Consider the following 20,687-nt stretch of genomic DNA (forward strand, 5'->3'; position numbering starts at 1 on the left):
GAAACTCAATCTCTAATAGGCGTATGAACAGTGAAGACTACAGGGCTAGCTGGCTCCCTACAAAGTGAATTGTATCTATATCAACTCGTAATCAACATGCTCATCGTGAACTCTCAAAACGATATCAAGGAAGTTCCAGACTAGAAAGAAGACTTTATATTGTTTGTAAGTTTGTGAAACTTTTGTTTATAATAACTCTTTGTGATAATTATTATTGCAAATTGTACTGGTGTGTGTATATTAAAACGTATTTGTGTTAGAAAAGAAAACTGTGAATCAATCTTGTTGGCAAATATCATAACTTGATTATATATCGGCATATTCTTAAATACTAAATCCAAAGTACAATTTAACTACTCAATTTAAATTTATCAGTTAACAGTCTATTCGTAATGTATGTAATACATATATTTATATGTATATATTTTGTGTCGGTTTTTCTTTTTTCACTGAGAATTTTTGATAATTAACAAGCAAAGTCCACTCTAGAAATCAATACTTTACTTAACTAGTCGATAACCAGCATTTTAGATTAATTCAGCTCGTGGCTGTTTCTTATTTAGTCCCATCCACGATAATCGCAAGTGAAGCGTGCATTGACGCTAAATGTGCATGAAATGGGAAGAAAAGGTTCAGCTTAACTATTTATGTTCTGTAGGCAATCTAATTAGTGATCTAAGAGTGATCAAAGAAGCGAGGAACCTTCTTTCAGAGTTGAAGCCAAGGGCAAAAAGGCCTATAGTTTGTTGGTCAAGAGTCAACTAATGCTCACCATAACTTCTCTTGTAACTAAAATATAATCAAGTTTCTCTTCTTAGATTGTTACAAACAATGAAACAAAGTTAAAGATTCCTGAAGCTACACTTAAAGGTTATCTCTTTTTTGTTCAAATGTAGGCCATGATGTAACATCATTTTGATAAATACCAGATCAACTGAAATTAATTAAAAAACAACCAAAAAAAAAACGTTCTTACAACACTACGAATCTTGTTCTAGATATTATACCCTGATAATTTGACAAAAATCGTAGTTTGGGAAGAAATGTAAAACGTAAATATGCAAAAACTGAATAAAACAATAATAATTTGTAAACTGATTTCAACTTAATGTATTTGAAAGCCAGTTTTCTTGTGAAAAAGCAATTTTTTTCTTTTTAGTAGAATTATTATTTGATTAAAACACTGAGTTATACAAATTTTTGTTTAAGGGATATAAGTTGTTGTTGTTGTTGTTTTTTTCTAGTGTAAAACTATACAATGGGCTATCTGCGCTCTGTCCACTGTGAGGAATCGTACCCCCAATTTTTGCATCGTAAGTTCGTATACTTACCGCAGTCCCACTGAGGGGAAACAGAAATTATTGGCTCGATATTCATTTATTTTTTATGACCATAAGTTTCTTTCTTTATGATGATATAAGAATGACACGTGTGCCTCCTGAAAATCAGATGTTTGCTGGCATATTTCAAATTTCAGTGTTTGTATAATTAACATATCATAATTGTCACGTTAAACAAGACTACAGTTCCAGTATTTTCCAAATTAGTTATTCAATATTACAGCAAAACCCCGGAAAGTACTTTTTTGTGGCTGTTTTCTACACTAAATGAAGAACACATTAAAGTGCAGCATTATCCTGCGTTGGCAATTATTTCCTTTATCACATATGTTACCATTTATTAGGTTTTTGTGGAGTATTAACACAATTGTGCTCGAGCAATGAATTTTTACATCAGCTGCTAATACCGTTTACACTATATTAACATGTTGTAGCGTCTTAATACAATCCTGTTTTGGAAATTATTCTTACTCCCTTTATCAGCTGCTAATACCGTTTACGCTATATTAGCATGTTGTAGCGTCTTAATACAATCCTGTTTTGGGAATTATTCTTACTCCCTTTATCAGCTGCTAATACCGTTTACGCTATATTAGCATGTTGTAGCGTCTTAATACAATCCTGTTTTGGGAATTATTCTTACTCCCTTTATCAGCTGCTAATACCGTTTACACTGTATTAGCATGTTGTAGCGTCTTAATACAATCCTGTTTTGAGAATTATTCTTACTTTCTTTATCAGCTGCTAATACCGCTTATACTATATTAACATGTTGTAGTCTCTTAATACAATCCTGTTTTTTGGAATCATTCTTACTTCCTTTATCAGCTGCTAATACCGTTTATACTATATTAGCATGTTGTAGTGTATCAATACAATCCTGTTTTGGGAATTATTTTCACTCCCTTTATGAGTTGTTAATACCGTTTACACTGTACTAAGTTTTTGCAGAGAATTAATATAATCCTAATTTGGTAATTATTCACTTTTTCAGTTGCCAGTAACATTTACACTATATAAAGTTTTGTAACGTATTAACATAATTATATTTTGGGAATTCTCCACTTTTTCAGATGTAATACTGTTTATACTGTATTAAATTCTTGTTCGGTATTAACACAGTCCTTTTTTTTTTGTTGTTGTTGTTTAGTTATTTCGCTTATTACCCTTAATACCGTTCAAACTATATTAAATTGTTGTAGAGTATTAAACCAATCCTTTGTTGGGAATTATTTCCTTTTCCAGCTCCAAATACGGTTTACCGTTTATTGACACAATCTATGTTTTTTTGGGAATTATTCTGTTTATCAGGTGCAAATAGTATTTAAAACTATACCAAATTCTTGTATAGTTTTAACACAATCCTATTTCGAGAATTATTCTCTTTATCAGGTGCTAATACCGTTTACCTATTATAAGTTCTTATATACCATTAATTCAATCTTGTTTTAGGAGTTATTCCTTTTATCAACTGCTAATATCGTTTGCATTATGTTAAATTATTGTTGAGTAATAAAATACAAATCTGTTTTGTGAACTATTCCCTTTATCAGCTGCTAATACCGTTTACGCTATATTTAACTGTTGAATAGTATTAACACAATTTTGTCTTCCAAAGAATTGTTTCCTTTAACAACAGCTAATATTGTTTTCACCATATTGAAGTATTCTGCCTTTACTCATTAAGAGGAAAGGTCCACCTATCGGAAGAGCTACAGTTTTATCAAGTTTTTTTTTAATATGAAATTCTTGTAGCGTATTAGTACAATTGTTCTAGACGAATTAGTTTCGTTATCGACTGCTTATGCTGTATATAGAATGTGAAGTTTTTGTTGAATGTTAACATATTCATGGTTTGGAAGCACTTGTTTAATTAAACGCTTAAAACAGTTTTACCATATATATATATATATATATGAATTTCAAACATATTCCCAATTGACGTGTTTAATGATATCCCATATATTCATAAATTCATAAAATATTAAAAGTTCAGTATAGTGCTCTAATAGCCATTATATTGCCAGGCAAAAATTAATACAATGTTAGTATATAAATTATACGTTTAGCTTCTTAATGAACATGCTTTTTACTTTTCAACTGGTTAGTTGTATAACTTTTAGTTTTTTACCATTTAAGTTTTATCAGTAAATTACTGCCCCCCCCCAGTGGCACAGCGGTATGTCTGCGGACTTACAATGCTAGAATTCGGGTTTCGATACCTGTGGTGGACAGAGCACAGATAGTCCATTGTGTAGCTTTGTGCTTAATTATAAACAAACAGTAAATTATTTCTGGTGGATTTTTAGCTGAATCGAGTTTAGTACACAACCAAGGAAGAACAGTATAAGACTTTTAAACTTTTAATACTTGACATATACAGAGGGTTGAGTACCTTTTATTAAAATTATTTTGAATATGCAAATCAGCAAGTCAAGTGACAGCCGCAACCGATATAAAGTAGCGGCGAATCGGTATGTATCAGAACTACATTTTGAAATTGTTTGTCGTTAGCTAGGTAGTGTGATACCACCAGAAACTGATTGCTTTTGACAAAGATATGTCACAGTTTTTTCAGACGCAAAGAATATATCCTCAGATCGTAAAGATGTGTTCAGATCGAGGATTTAGAACTTCCAAAACAGGTACACTGTTTTTATCCAATGAGATTGGAAAACAAAGGAATATGAATCAATTTGGGAAAACATGATCAATTCAAAAGGAGGCCTGCAAGAATTCGTGCCTCAGCCGCGGCAAGCATAGTGGGCCATCTTGTAATAGGTGAGAATCTACGAACATAAAGGTCAGTGGCAAAAGCCGTCCAAGTGAACCAGGCAACAGTACGAAATATAATCAAGAAAGATCTCTGTCTGACCAAGCGGCTAGGGTCACGTGTACACAAGTTGCTTTCACGATATAGCCGTTCAACCGTCACACACCTCAAGCATCTGAAGAATGAAATCACTATTCATGCTATTTCATAAGTAGACATATCGGTCAAGTTGCCACACGTAGCGCCTATGAACCTATGTGCGATCAGACTATTGAAACTGGCGACAGGAAACCGTCGTCTTCGTATCCCAGGCAGATTATGGAAATCCTGCAGGAAGGACGAGCGTACTTCGAACATGACATCGTTATGACGGGGTCTTTTGCAATGGAAGCTACGCTGTAGGACTGTTGTCAAGATGCGCGATCGTCAGATAGAGCATACCTGGACGTGGTGACATGGACCATAACGATGTGGTAAGTCTCCAAAATCGTTTTAATATAATGTACACAACCTCCGTATGGGCTGTCTGAGATGTGCCCACTGCAGGATCGAACCTTGAATTGTAGCGTTATATGACCCAAAGCTAATTACTGGGCCACCACCATTATATATATATATATATCTTATGATGTTCTTAAAAAACCTTGACAATTTGTGTTTAAAAAAAAAGAGCTAAAATAAAAGTAAAAGCTTTTCAGTGAGTTTATAATACTAAAAAAAGCCTAAACTGTGGTATTTGATAGCTAATTGCATCACTTTGGAAGTGACACGGGCAGAGATCAAAAGGCAGATTAAACTGAAATAACTATGATTGGCTGGCATAGATAACAAAAATATAGAGAAAATGTAATGGAAAGATAAGAGAGATAAAACGAATAGAGGGTGTGTTTATTGTTAAGTACAATGGACTGTCTGTGCTATGTCCACCGTAGGATTGAACCTTGAATTGTAGTGTTGTAAGAACTAAAGCTTACTGTTGAACTACCAGGACGCGAGTAAAGAAAACAGAGTGATAGAAAAGTGGGTTGGTAAATACAAAAAATTAAAAACGATGAGAAGAGAAGAGAAATAGAAAGAAGAGAAAATATTGCTCTCATTTACAGCTCAAACCGGTGAATACATTATTCATGTTTCTGGGCGTTTGAATCATTGAACAAGTGCGAACATCTCTTGGGAACCTGATCAAGTTTAAACACCTGCGTTCATTAACTGCACTGAAAGTAGAACTCAACCGTTTGGATGCTGCATGTATCATTGCATCTTGTATGCGTTTGATGTTCTCGTGCTGCATTCAACCTAGAATTCACATAACAAAGCCGAGGCAAACGGGAAGACAACGGAGTACAAAAATCCAATAACTGAACATATATTCATTGACATGAAAGCGTACCTTATTCGAAGACTTTTGGATGCAAGTCGAACGAAAAATTGATTTTTTTTGTACAAATGAATGTTAATATGTTTTATAAAGAAAATAAAATGGAAAGTCAGTCACGTAGCTTATTCTAAAAACTTTTTCTTTGCCAAATTGCTTACATTTCTTTGTTTTAGAAATAAAAGATTCGTTAATATAGTTCACAAAGAAAGCGACATGACATAACTTGTTTAAAAAACGTTTAACTGAGGGTTAAATTACTTAAATTTTATTTTTCTTTAAAATTTAAAAAGGAGCATTAACGTATTTTACTAAGAAAACGAAATGATAAGACAAACAATAACATTTTCTAAGACTATTTGCTGTATATTAAATTACCTTTCTTTGTGAAAGTTTTGTCAAAAAAACAACATTGACACCAATGAAATCAAACAGTTATTTTCAATACTTATACTTGTAATCAATATAATTTAATCTATAAAACAAGCATAATTAAGTTGTTTAATAAAAAAACATTACTTTTTATTCAAAGGTTGCAACCAGGTTATTAATGGCATTTGATAATAATCTCGTGTACATGAAAAACGTTGAATGTGTCTTAAAAGACATTCTTAACACTAATTATTAATGACATGTCATTATCATTTTTGGAAGAAATTTCCTCAGCAAATGTAATTAAGTATTTTATGATATATACGCCAGTTCATTAAACAAAACTTTGGTCTTCCTTTTATAAAAACAAAATTACCTTCCCATAACTAAGGAAAACGATTTTAAAGATGGCAGAATTTCCGTAAAAGAGTTAGTGTAAGCGTTCTGTTTTAAAGAGTTAAGATTTTAATTCATACAATTTTCAAATAGTTGTATATAACCAGAGCTATTCAAAATCGTTTTGTAGGTCGATAGATGACCCTTGGACAACACTGGATCTTTGAAGTATTATGATTAGAAGTAACAAAAGAAATATATTTATTGACAGTGAAAAATACTGTCCAGTGACGAAAGAAATCAGAAATTATCCAAGGAGCCACGGGGATTGAGCAGACATGGTCTGTGTAAAAGATTGTGAATGTTATTTCATTTCTGCTACTATCCAAGAGTACTTCCCACGTGCAACAACCGGGTGGATTAGTTACTGTAGCTTGTTTTTTTTTTTTAACAGCATGGCCTGTGATGGTAAGTTTTACCACTCTAACACCCTACTTTTGACGTATACAGATGACACACATGAGAATGTAAAATTGTCACAGCTGTCTTTATTAACCTTGAAATTTAACATTAAACTTACACCTTTTTTGGTCAAAGACCTTTACTAGATTGTTATCATGCAATATGTTTAGTAAAATATTATTGGAAAATCCGTTTTAACACATTGTTATTATATAAACTCCAAATCTTAAAGTTACAATGGCTAGGGGAACTATCCCAGATAAAGCTGATTATTACATGACACTGGAAAAATATTTTTATTTAACGGCGAACTATATTTAATCTAACATTGAAAACGATAAGACTTGCAATAGAATTGAAACATTGCAATAAACTCAAAGAGATAACTAGATTCAATCCAACAGGATATTGCCTACTACGTGAGGATGAATACCATATATAATATTCCCAGCTACTTCTTTTTATAACTTATCCTTAAAAAAATGCTCATCTGGGTAAATTTACATATGTATCTCAAAAGTAGATACGCATAAATATAAGCACATAACGTTAAACACGGATATAGAACACAACAAAGTTCAGAGATCATTTATCTTCTACATCAGAGTCAGGATCATTACTTTCACCAAACTATACCAAGTACTGTGCACGGGAACATTTTACCACTGATCTATGGCACTTGCACCCTAGATAACAGGTACTTGTTTCTTGGTATAGGAGCAGTTAGTACTGCAACCCTTTTTGCAGCCACATGAGACTGATTTTGACATATCGTATGGCCATAGTGGTGTGGTAACAGGCACTGGTACAAGCTGAACTCCACTCATAGTCCATCCATCTTCATCGAGGGGGGGGGGGATTACCGGCTTTGTTATGTGTGCTGTCTTATCAATTATTGTGGCCAGAGCAGACCTTTTTAGGTGTTGCATGAAGACGTCCTCATTAGGTGGCGGCAGCGTCATTAACGTAGTATTGTTGTTGAAGAACTTATTGGCTCTGATGTCTGCTACACTAGACCTAGCCATTTCCACATTCTCTGTGTACACAACAACCAACAAGTCCCTTGCCTGATTTATAACCTAATCAGTGTCTGCAAAAATTTCAAGGACACAAATGTTGATCTTTTTACTGGCTACCAGCCAGTTCTCTTACTGGTAAAATATGGGTAGATGGTAGTATCCTTTTCACTGAGATTGTGGATGAAAGGTAGTGATCGATACTGATCTGATCCGTGAATTCGCAAATAATTGTCAAGTCCAGTCCGTACCCATAAGACCCCCTCAGGTATATCTATGTACTGCCCACAACGTTATTAGTTTGAAATATAAAACTACAGCACTACGTTATTAATTAGCCTTTTCTTGAACACCTTTGAACATTCTGACAATCTCTGAAACTGGGGCTTAGAAGCCCAATAAAAGTAATGTTTCTCTCCATTAGAACGTTTTTTAAAATAATGTTTGCGTAAATATAATAACGCAATTAAAATTATATTTTTCTTATTTTAGAAATACAAATGGACAAGTGATGGTAAAACGTTTTCGACATATTTCTTAATATTTTCATGTGTTGAAGGGTCACTCATTCTGAGCCCAATACCCGATTTAAAGTAGTTCGTTGACAAGGTTGTGCACACAGATTTTCGTCCTGGGTTACCAAAGATTACATTTTTATGCCACAACTTTTTACTGCAGCCCATGTCTGTTTTCGTGAAAAATGGGGGTTTGGCTCCGTGAGTAAATAGACTTCATAACCCAGAAACTGTAAGCAAGCTACTATTATAAATCTTTGAACAAAGTAATATGTTTGAATTGAACTGAAGAGGTTTTCTCTTGAATCTCATTCTCCAAGGTTTTATTTTGATGCGAAGAAGTTCGCAAATAATTAAATTAACTTCCTTTTTTTAAAGGTATTAACGTAATAAATTTAAACCCATTTCAAATACTGAATTAATTAATCAAAGGCTAGTTAGTTTCTTTTGTATGTTGTCCAAATGCATGGATTTTATGACACTAGTAAATTTTGCATAAAACCTGTACTTAAACAGTATTATGTAAGCTTGAACACTAGGCTCTATTGTTGTCCTCAGTTGATTAGAAAAAAACAACAACAGAGTATTTGTTACTTTAATTTTCTGTTCTTTGCAAGCATATAGTACTGAAGAGCAAAAAGAACAGCTAGTGAACGTGATCGTTTCATTTACTCTGAAGTCGGGGAAGCTGGGAAAGTTTCAATAAAAAGTCGTTAATCAGATATAAGATTGACGAAGAGACTGAAGAGAAAAATCTGTGAATGAAGAGATAGGGATGGTATTGAATTCATGCTGGGAAACAAGATAATGTGATGTGAATGTTTCTTACGTAAGTTACATTGTAAGCCAAAGGTGGTTAAATTGAAGATTGTTTTTAAAGTTGTAAAGTATAATAGTTGTCACTTCCAATATAGTTATCATTTACTCAGATTTTAACATTTAGCATTGTTTTCTATAGCAGCTATATTATGGCTGGATTAACATGACAGTATGCCTCATTTATTCAGTGTTATTTTGCTTAAGGTACATCTATCCGGTTTTTTGTTGACAACTAAAGCTCTCATTTTTTTTGGTTATGCATAACTAGAAAAAAAAAATGTAATCCAAAACAGTAAAACGTTTATATACAGAGTACTTTTTTTTACTAAGATGATTCTGGGAGAGAGATTACATTCTAAATTAATATTGTGAGTGCATTAAAATACTTAACAAGAAAAGTTTGGAACTTTTGGCTAATGTTCGAAAAATTATTTCTAGTTAGATGTGCCACTACAGAAGAAACTCGTAGACGAAAGTTCTCTTTCTCTCGTGGACTAATTCAGCATTATCTACTTCAAATCAAATTTATTTAAATGCAAGTCACCTAGCTCAAAATCTATTCATATATTATATTAAACAATTTTTACTTGTTAGATAAAACTACGTACGTGATATGTTAAAATAGTTAAAACCTAGTGCATTAACAATAAAGCACATTTGGAATATATGAACAAACTGACTACGTGACAAACTCATGAGTGAGACGAATTCCAAGAAGTAACTTTAAAACGATAATAGGAAAAGTAAAAACAACAACAACAATAACAATAACAACAAATCAAACATCTATAAGAACTTTGTCGTATTTTCAAACCAAAGTCCCTTGCTTATGGCTTCTTATAAATTACAGTGTTTTATATCAGTACTAGTTCACTTTAATTGTCTGATTATCTTTCTGAACTGCCGTAATTTGCAAAGTGTTTTATTATTTATCCAAATTTTATATAAGCATATTATGTCAATATATCGAACACTTAATTATTAAAAAAAAAACTTCTAACTCTGTAATAGAATCAACTTAAATATCAGTATATGTAAAGAAGCCAACCACTGGCGCACACAATGTAAGATTATATGCATTAATTGTCAAACTTCTGTAAACGAAATGATATCTCAGTGAGTATTTGTGTGCATGTAGTTCGAAACATTTTTTTACTCATAATTTTTAAAAATTAGAGGTTCTCTAGTTCTGAAACGCAAACTAAGGTAAATATATGTTGTACTCTTTCATCTAAAACATCTTGTAATATGCTAGATGCTTTCAACTCCAACTAAAATCCAAAATTTGGAGTTTTTACACTTACGCTATGAAGATATTCTAATAATTTTACACTCGGTGCGAAAACTAAAAGAGTATTTTCTAAAAGAAAAAAAAATATTGTTTTGACTTATATTTGTATTGTAATAATAGTAGATTAAAAATATAAGACTTAACTTGGTTTTAGAGACATCTGCACAACTCGGACTACGTAACAGTAGGGATATATCGTGTATCACGTGTGAGTTCTCACGATAGACGGAACATAACTACTGTTGGAAGTTCCACTTCGGCAAATGCTTTAAAACCAAGATATAACTTATATAAATAATTGTACACTAAGGGTTCAGTGGTGAGTTGGAAAACTTATAACTCTAAGTTCGGTGTTAGATCCCTGTGATGGGCATAGAGCAGATAGTCCATCGTGAATCTTTACAAAAAAAAAAACATCAATAATTAATAAAATAAGTTCAAAACGAACATACACCAACACTGTTTATCCACTGTAATTCCATGTTTGGTAAAGAATAATTTTGTTTTGAATTTCAACCGATTCTTGACGGTCAGTACGAAGTCAAGAACAGGTTCTGAATACCACAAAACCTCTATGTGTAATGTGATAGTATTTACATTAATATTAGTTGTTACATTAATATTCGTTTTAATCAGTTCTTTTACTTGTTAGTTTTTACATGTATATTAGTTTAATCAATTTTGTTAAGTTTTAGTTGTTACAAGAATATTTGAATTAATCTTATAACAGTTGATTTTCTATTTCTTGAAGATATCTTTAAATCTCCAGATATTTTGGTTTTTCAACACAAAACTAATAACCAAGCAGAATTTTGGGTTAAGTATAAACAAAGTATGTACTACTGACAACACGTGTACACTGAATTATCAATCTCTGTGAACGATTTGAATTAATCCGAATTTAATTTTTACAAAGATTTTGCAAGGTTAAAGAACAAAATAAAATTAAAATGATCTATTATTTTATTGTAACTAATATATATATATATGTGTGTGTTAAGTCAAGACACAATTCTCTCTCAAATAGAAATATCATTCACTGATCAAATATATCGTTAGAAAGGTGAAACAGATAGACTAAGAATATGCATGTAACAGCCTAATTAACTTACAAATCTACGGCAGTATATAAACACAACCTTTTTAGCTTACCTTGCTAATGCGAACTGAATCAGAAATCACGACAGGAGCCAATTCTGGCACTGTTCACTTTCATCTATTCGAATGAGATAAGGCAAATTCTTCCTTATCTAAGAGGTCGATTGGAAAAATTGCATTTTCTAAAGTAAATTATTCAAGGCTGTATAATTCTAACATTTCTTCAAAGGTTTTTACTTGATCAGGATTCAGTATAATACAAACAGAACCAAAGCCCTTTACGGCTGCAGCCAGTGCCAAGTTAAGACTCACTGAAGCACATGACGTTACCCGCGACATCAAGGATGTTGAATCCTATCTCAAGGAGTTCACTCATTGCTGAAATGCTCTAAAACTCACAGTCACAACCCCCACAGTACAAGCCCGTGCTATCCAATCACGTTCTGCTCATCCGTTTTCATACGCTAGCGCGGGTGTTTCCATAGCAACTTACTGGGCCAAGAATCATCGAAGTGTAGAAGTTCCTCAAATTCCACAAGACTGAGAGTGACGTTTTTGTTCACAACGCAGTCTTGAAGTGGTAAATCCAAATTGATTGAATGGTTTTATAATCTGTAAACAGCTGCAATTATTATTAAAGGTCTTCGATATTGAAAAGACGAGTGGTTTGATAGTATTTTAATATCACACCTTTTTACTTGAAATAACACGTTATTCACACTCTATCGTATAACCTGTCTATCAAGTGTGTGATAAAAGTTATTTCATATACTCTGCATTATATCATATATTCTGAGCTGAGGAACTCATAATAGCTGTGGCAACTATTAGCACTAAATGCATATATTTCCAACAATTCTTACATTCCAAATCAATAACATGTACCTACTACACAAGTGTAAAGCACCAGAGATTTAATGTTTGATTGGATTTTGGGGATTACACTACTTCTTAAGCAACATTGCTTAAAACACCATTTTCAGTTATTCATATGGATTAACTCGAACTCTTTCGAATATTTTATTCTTGTTTGAGTCTCTTAAAACCCACTTGCTTCTTTATTATTAAGTTAGAATTAACCTTTTATTTTGCACAGAAGGAAGTGATGGAATGTGACTTGTATATTGAAGTATGAACAACCTACGTCTTTATCATTAAGCTAGGGTTAACCTTTTATTTTACATAGAATGAAGCTATGGCACGTGACTTTGTATATTAAAGTATCTGACAGAGTGTTTGAAGTTTCTGCTAGCTTATTACTAAGGTTATTTTACAGTCCTCATTATTTGCTTGTTATGAAGTTTCAAGTAACTAGATCTCATTTTTATGTAATCAGTTTCTTTATACCAAAGTTCTTTTAAGAAACTGTTAGGTTGAAGTTGTGAAGTGAAAAATAATAATATAAATTTATGGCATGGAATTGCAGAAGATCTTACATGTATAAATTTTCTTTTATGAAGGAAATAAAGAAGCCTAGTAGTTTGAACATAGCTGACCGAAAGAAAACTATTTCCTCATTAGTAATGAAAATAGTTTTGGCATTTTACTGCAACTATCGAGTAGATTTAGTTTAATATTAATAACTTCTGATCAAAAGGTAGCTAAATAGAAAACAACTTATAAATCAATAAAGCCAATTTGATATATTAAACTGACTAGATGTACATAATATCATGAATCCATACACAAGAAAACTAAAACCTATCATATATATAATGCACTGAATCATCAGTTGAATACTCTCGATACTAACGATGTTTTCTGCCTTACTCTCAAACTGAAAACAATAGCCAAACTGTGATTTAATACAACCCTGTTCAAAATGTAAACTAAAGTTATTTGTGCCTTGTCAAAACGTTTGTATGTGTGCATGTAAACAATAAGCAATGATAGCAACTTATTTTTATTCTTGGTGATAGCATTTTCAAAGATATCTTATTGAACATTTTCTCATACAAACACCTATAACAATATAAACAGACATATGTAGTATATATTTATTGACCATCGTAGTCATTATTCTACTTGTTCACAGAAAATGTTATAACGCTAGAAACCAGGTTTCGATATCAATTGTGGGCACAGATAGTCTATTGTGTAGCTTTGCACTTAACAACAAACAAGCAAACACAGAAAATGAAATTTAACGTAAACAAACTAGGTCAATTCTCACATTTTCCTTATTAGTAGTTTCCCATTTCTCCAGATAGTTCAACTTTCAGGAAATGTTTTAAGAGTTAACTAAGTTAGTGACTAGAAATTTTATCATTTCTCACTTTATCTACGTATTTAAATATTGTTTTTTAGAACATGTTTCCAGAAGCTTAACAAAAATAATAAATATTTTCTTTGTAATCCAAAATTTGATGAGCTTAGTATTAATGAGGATTAATTTCAGGGTTTGCTGGGTTGTGTTAATTATACGCTTCTACCTCTACGACGTCTAAGAAAACTTTCTTAATATATTACAAAATTCTACTTTTATTTTTGTTTCTTTTTCATGTTTTGAACTTAATGCCAGTTATGCTTGGAGAAGTTTTTTTGAACTAGGAAAGTGTCAAAAAAAAGAGAAAACAGCAATAACAATCAATGATAAGAGAGAATGTCTGATGCACTATTGTGTTTTTCTATCTAATCAACGAGCTAGCCTGCTGTGTATTCTGAGACCAGATCCCGCCACGTTCAGCAAACTTGCTTAGTTACCGCAGGCTTTCAGTAGTAGAGCCATGTGCCGTTTGATACGAATACTACTTTAATCAATAAATATGCGATAAAGGATAAAATAGGCCGCTGCAACTTTGAGAAGTATGAGAAATTATAACATCTGATAAGGCTCAGGTGCTTTAAAGCAGAAGGGCTCAGGTCTCTATTAATCAACCGAACTATGGTTTGCCAGTCTAAGCCTTATATAAATTCGCCCCTCGTGTCGATTAAGGAAGTGAATGTAGCCTAGTTTTGAATAGAAAGTTTAAAGTGCTGTTTGTAACAAAGATGTATTGAAGACAAATACATAAAAAAGTGTTTAAAATCCATTACCCTCCATCGATTTAAAGAAAAAGTAAAGTAAAATCCAAGTTTTTTGTTTTTTTTAGTTATTCTGTCGTAAAACTTTCCATATATTCGAAACTTAAGCATTGTGCTTGACTGCATGCAATTTGTATAAATGCATTAGTTTTTGATAAATTCAACTGCCAACAAGTAGGTGCAATTTATAATGTATTTAGCATTTTGCACTTGCATTAGTTTATGATACATTTAAGTAAGCATGAAATTTTGATACATACAACTATGTGTACGATTGCATGCGGTTGTTGATGCAATATTTTATACGTGACTGTATCAGCCTTTCACATATAACGCATATACTGTGATAATGCTGTTTTTCCACTAATTTCTTGCTATATAACTTAACTCTTGTTCGCAGTTTCACTTGTATATCTTATTAATTGTTTCCGTTTTGTTATTTGGTTTATACTGAATGATTACATTATAGTTTCTCATGTACATTACATTATGTAAGTCATCATTATAAAACGCGGGTTAATTAATTATTTTATAATAAGATTTCCTGAGTATTTTCCAAATTAACTAAAAGACAAATTGTTCTGGCTGGTGAAAATATCCCAGTGTAATTACATGACAGCAGTTATCCCTATACCCCCCTATGTCCGAAGGATGACGCCTCAGAGGTCAGGGAAGGGGTAGAGACAATGATGTCACTAGAGTCGATTATGTCATAGATCCACGAAGTAGAACCAGAGAGCGCATTGTTAGGCTGCCATGAGATGTGAACATGACGTCCACGAAGTGACACTAGAGGGCGAGTTGCTCAACATATAATCTTATAGAGGATGATGACTTCATTGTCTCAGAATGTAATTAATGGCTAGATTTAATACAGTCTGGATAAAACACTAATTCATTACTTTTATATTTAATGATACTTTTTTACATTTCTTGACCTTTTATATGTAAATCACGTATCATCCTGAAAATGATGCCTTTTTTACATTTCTTGACCTATTATATGTAAATCACGTATCATCCTGAAAATGATGCTTATTTAACATGCAAACTTATGACAGTCTTAATTTTTCACTAGATTGACTTTATGCTATTTCACATGTTACATTATAGTTTTATCTTACATAAGGCTTACAAGTGTGGATGGTATTATTATACTTCCACATACGATTATGTCATCGATGTCTAGAGTTAATTATGTTACAAGTTAAACCGTTATTTTAACGACAATCTTACTGTCTGTAGGATTTTAACAAAGCTGCTGTTTCACTTTCACAAGTCAATGAGACAACTGTTATAACATGCATATTATCCATTATTTTAATGAGGCAGTTATTACAACCAGTAGCTTATTTTTATCATCCTGAAAAAGACACTTATTAAAAAAATTCTTATTTCAATGAAACAACTATTGTAACATACATATTATTCATTATTTGAATGAGACAGTTTTGTCCTGAAAAAAAAAACGCTTATTTAATATGCAAACTTATGGCAGTCTTACTGTTTCACTAGTTAGTCTTTATTCATATAACTGTTCTTGTCAAAATAATATTTCTTGCGATAAAGGACAAGAAAATACATAACCAATTTTGATTTAAAATCTTGATTATAGTCTTAGTCTCTACATTTAAACCTACTTTTTAAAATTGTTGCCCTGAAAAGGACATAAAGACTGTTATTTCAATGAGGCAACTATTATAACCTACATATTATCCATTATTTGAATTAGGGAGTTATTATAATCAATAACTTACTTTTATCATCCTGAAAAGAACGATTATTTAATTCTCTACCTAATATAAGATATTCTTTCACTTTATAAGTATATATATATATATATATATAATGTATGATTGGATTTTACTACAATTAATAAATGAACGACTTACTGTTTATTTATCCATTCTTCTATTAAAATTTCATAAAACATTGAGACTGTCTAACATTAAGACACATTTGTTTGTTAGGAATCATCACAGACATACAAGTGGTGTAGGCACTGACGTCATGACAATTTGTGTGAGGTTGTCACGTGATCACACATGCAGTGTGGGGCTGTGAGATATTTCAGCTTTTCAGTTGATGACAAGTTTGACTTTTGTTCATTAGTCAAATGAGAAAAAAAAATCATGTAAAATTTTGTGTACATTTAAACATAGTAGTTTTCCAAATACACAAATGAACATAACCAATTTTTAACTATAATTCTTCAATTATTTCACTTTATAGTATGATTATAAGTTATGAAACAGTACTCTGTGATTATCTGATATATAAAGCTCATGTTTCGTCATAGCCCAATATAGTATCATGTAAGTAAAATTAGCAAGTATCATACATACTTAGCAAAAACTTCAGGTACTATAAGCATCATAGTTTATAATTTTACTGGATTTGCTTTCATGCAAATTACGTCCATTCCAACTCAGTATGTAAGATTTTATATAGTTTATAAATGATAGTGAATAATTGGTCAAAAGTTCAATTTAATTATCTCATGTTATAACTTCCACAGACTCAAAAATATAATTAACAGATATGAAATAATGTTATGGTAACAGTTAACATCAGTGTTACTATATGTCAAACGATTTGTCCTGAAAAGGACACTTATATCTATATTTAGTTTTATAAGTCAGTTGAGCTTAAAGAATCTACATAAACAGCAATTACTGTTGTTACCTCTTTGTCTAGTAGACCTTGTTTCTTACTAACTGAACATAGTCTATACGTTTTTTTCCTGACATGAGTCACGTGTTTGATATTCAGGACCACTGACAGGCTTGATAAACTTTTAGAAAATATATAGGGCAGGACGTCAAGCTTGGGAATGCTTTTGACTTTTTTTGTTAGCTATAGCAGATAATGCTTTCATTTGAATGTAGAACATTCTATCTGACTCACGATCTTACTAAAAGAAGAGGGTGATCAATATGGCGGAAAATGCTATGAAAACAAAAGTTGAACAAGACAATTATAATACACTGTCGCTATTAATGTATTTACATTATACTTAATATTAAACATAAACGATTCAAACTCTACATAAATTTAATGTTCACCAGACTTTAACTACAGTTTATATATGCCACTGAATTTAAAAGTCAGTAAATAATCAACATGTGAAATGTATGAGATTTACGATTTTATTATACAATACAACGAATTATGTTTGCATGTACTCGAATGGTGACAGAGTTAGCTGTTTCTGAATATTGTTGATAAGCTTGGTTACAAGTTCAGACATACTCTAATTTTTAATATCTGTCTACAGAAAACAGTCTAAAGTTCAGTAAAATCTAGATGACTTTTCAAACATAAATACCCTGTTCCTTTCACCAATAGTAATCAGACTGGTGCTGTTCTACTACATGGAAGAAAGAATGAAGAACCAAGCTTTAAAGGTAAGTATAGCGTAACATATCTTTCTTTGCTTATAAATCTAATTTCTGTGTTTTTTGACATAATAATGTTTGTTTCATTATATTAATAAGTAATGTTGCTATGTTTTACTAACGATATACTATATTATATTTTAATCTGTTGGAAAGAAAAGAAATACTGCTGACATTGATCAAATGGCAAAAAAAGATCAAATCCAGCAGTGAAGAAGAATCACTAAGAAAGAGAAAACGACAGTTAAATTCCTCTACTATTATATAACGTGAAGAAACACCCGATTCATCTCATGCCTATCCTATTGAGAATTCCCGTTACATCACTCTATTAACTTACGAGAATGATTTCAATAGTCATATTCGACAGTTCAAGGACTTTGAAAAAGAAAAACTATATCCAACCAAGGAAGGTGACCCTTTTTTATACAGAATGGGAGAAATTTAAACAGTGGATCTCAAACATTAATGTAGCACTCTGTACAGCTACATTAATGTACCCTCCAAATGGAAGAAAATCGTGTTCAGTTTTGCTCTGTACAGCTACATTAATGTTCCCTCCAAATGGAAGAAAATCGTGTTCAGTTTTACTCTGTACAGCTACATTAATGTACCCTCCAAATGGAAGAAAATCGTGTTCAGTTTTGCTCTGTACAGCTACATTAATGTTCCCTCCAAATGGAAGAAAATCGTGTTCAGTTTTGCTCTGTACAAAAACTGAACACGATTTTCTTCCATTTGGAGGGTACATTAATGTAGCTGTACAGAGTAAAACTGAACACGATTTTCTTCCATTTGGAGGGAACATTAATGTAGCTGTACAGAGCAAAACTGAACACGATTTTCTTCCATTAGGAGGGAATCGTATAATTCGTGTTGTGTGTATTAATAATATCCTCTCTGCTTTGTGTCGATTTGATTATCATGATATTGGTATGATATCTGATAAAGTTCTCTTTGTTTTATCAAATTCAGAATGACAGAATTTATGTGCACATATTTATCATTTTGATACTTAGTTAAATACTATAGTTCATAATGAAAAGTAATTCAACAATCATATTAAATCAAATATTATAAATATATTTACTAAATAAGTGTACCTTATTTTACAAGTACTGAAGAAAGAACAATGTAAAATCGATTAACTTAGTTAAACTCATCATTCTGGTAACATGTTAAATCAAGATGAATGTCTATGGTTATATTTGAGTTCTGCATTGACAAGAGTGAAAGAATTTATTGTTCAGTTTATTTTTAATCAAAGAGTAACACAATTAAAGTTATCAAGACCTATCAATGAAACGCTGCTGAGAGAGACGACTTTATCCAAGGGTTATCAAATATAATGTGTATGTATCCTACGTTTGAAGATTTTAAGAACAAACAAAATCTGCAAAATAACTGTGATAAGAATAAAAATTTCTTGACAAAATATTTTAGTTTCTTGTATCATATGATAAGAGACAAGAAAATACATATATTTTATTTCACATTTTATAAATCTATCATGTTTACTGTCCATCATTACAGAATAGACCTTGCAACCAAAACAAATTGTATGTCTGCCATACATTAACTCCGACAATAAATGACGGATTTTATATGTCACTGAACTCAACAGTCAGCAAAATAAATTTATATATTCTAACACTTTACATAACAATACAGAAAGATAAATGTACATTCACCGAATTCTTAATATTTCATGGTACAATAGGAAATTATTTTCTGCTTCCAAATTACTACTTTCTGTTTTTAATCTAGAACTCATATATTTGTTGTTTAAATAGAACGTAACAAATATAACTCACAAAGATCTATACATAGTCTGACTTCTTGGAAGTGTCATTCTTTAGACACACAAAGAAGTAACGGTATCGCCCATCTTACAATTTGGACAGTGTTCTTCAATTTTATCAGAGGGACAAATTCCTCTGACATGCTGACAGCATATTAACATTTGATATTTACAAATAATACAAACTGAAATATGTATGGATTACCAAGATCAAATTAACTTTCATACAAGTATGGTACACTTAAGTTAGTGTACAATACTTGTTATACTTTCTACTCAGTTAAACTCTCTTACTGACCTTTGTTCATTTGGCACATGGTAGTCAACGACTGCTTCTTAAAGAACGTTTAGTTCTATATCATGTAATGAAACCAATAACTATTGTACTTCATCTGATATGTAACGACACAGAACACTGATTGTGGCTCTTGTATGATATAGAAGACGGAGAATGTGTTAAATACTTTGTTACATCACTCTATCACTGGTACAACAAGTATCATGAACACTAAAATTAACGTTTTTCAATATGGTGATATGCTTCTAAGTTTTGTGATCTCATGGCAAAAGGTATGGTCTACAAGGAAAGATATATTTATCCTTTACGTTAAATTGTTTATAAAGAGTGTTCCTATAAGATTCAGATGAAGAACATGTCAGACCTCGAGGTCTCATGCAGAGACTGTCCAAGTAAGAATGCAGACAAACACCGAGATATTAGGACTTTCCCCTCGTACAGAGCTACAAAAAATTATATTCAATCTACGCTAAACGTACGACGACTTTCAATTAGAGAACGTTGGAACGTATAATTCTGTTGCTGATGCTAGACGAGACCTATCGCCAGTTCCCGAGCTCGTAGTGATACTTTAAATTTAATAGTTAAATCGTACTTTGGATTTAGTATTTAAATATATGCCGATATATCTCCAATTTATGATATTTGCCTACAAGACTGATACATACAGTTCTCTTTTTTAACACAAATATGTTTTAATATATAAACAACAATATAATTTACAATAACAGTTATTACAAATAGTTATTACACACAATGATTTATATAC

At 31.8% G+C, this 20,687-nt stretch overlaps 1 protein-coding gene across 1 annotated transcript in view; it reads right to left on the reverse strand.

Annotated features, from left to right (window-relative positions):
* The window catches only part of LOC106464768 (acetylcholinesterase-like), a 33,256-nt gene extending 21,524 nt beyond the window's left edge, over positions 1-11,732 (reverse strand). The window contains exon 1 of the mRNA XM_013924929.2: positions 11,452-11,732. The gene's annotated coding sequence lies outside the window, so the exon portion shown is untranslated. The remainder of the gene's footprint in view (positions 1-11,451) is intronic.
* Between the last annotated feature and the right edge of the window lie 8,955 nt (positions 11,733-20,687).

This window comes from Limulus polyphemus, unplaced genomic scaffold (genome assembly GCF_000517525.1).
Source record: "Limulus polyphemus unplaced genomic scaffold, Limulus_polyphemus-2.1.2 Scaffold63, whole genome shotgun sequence".
Classification (NCBI taxonomy): Eukaryota; Metazoa; Arthropoda; class Merostomata; order Xiphosura; family Limulidae; genus Limulus; species Limulus polyphemus.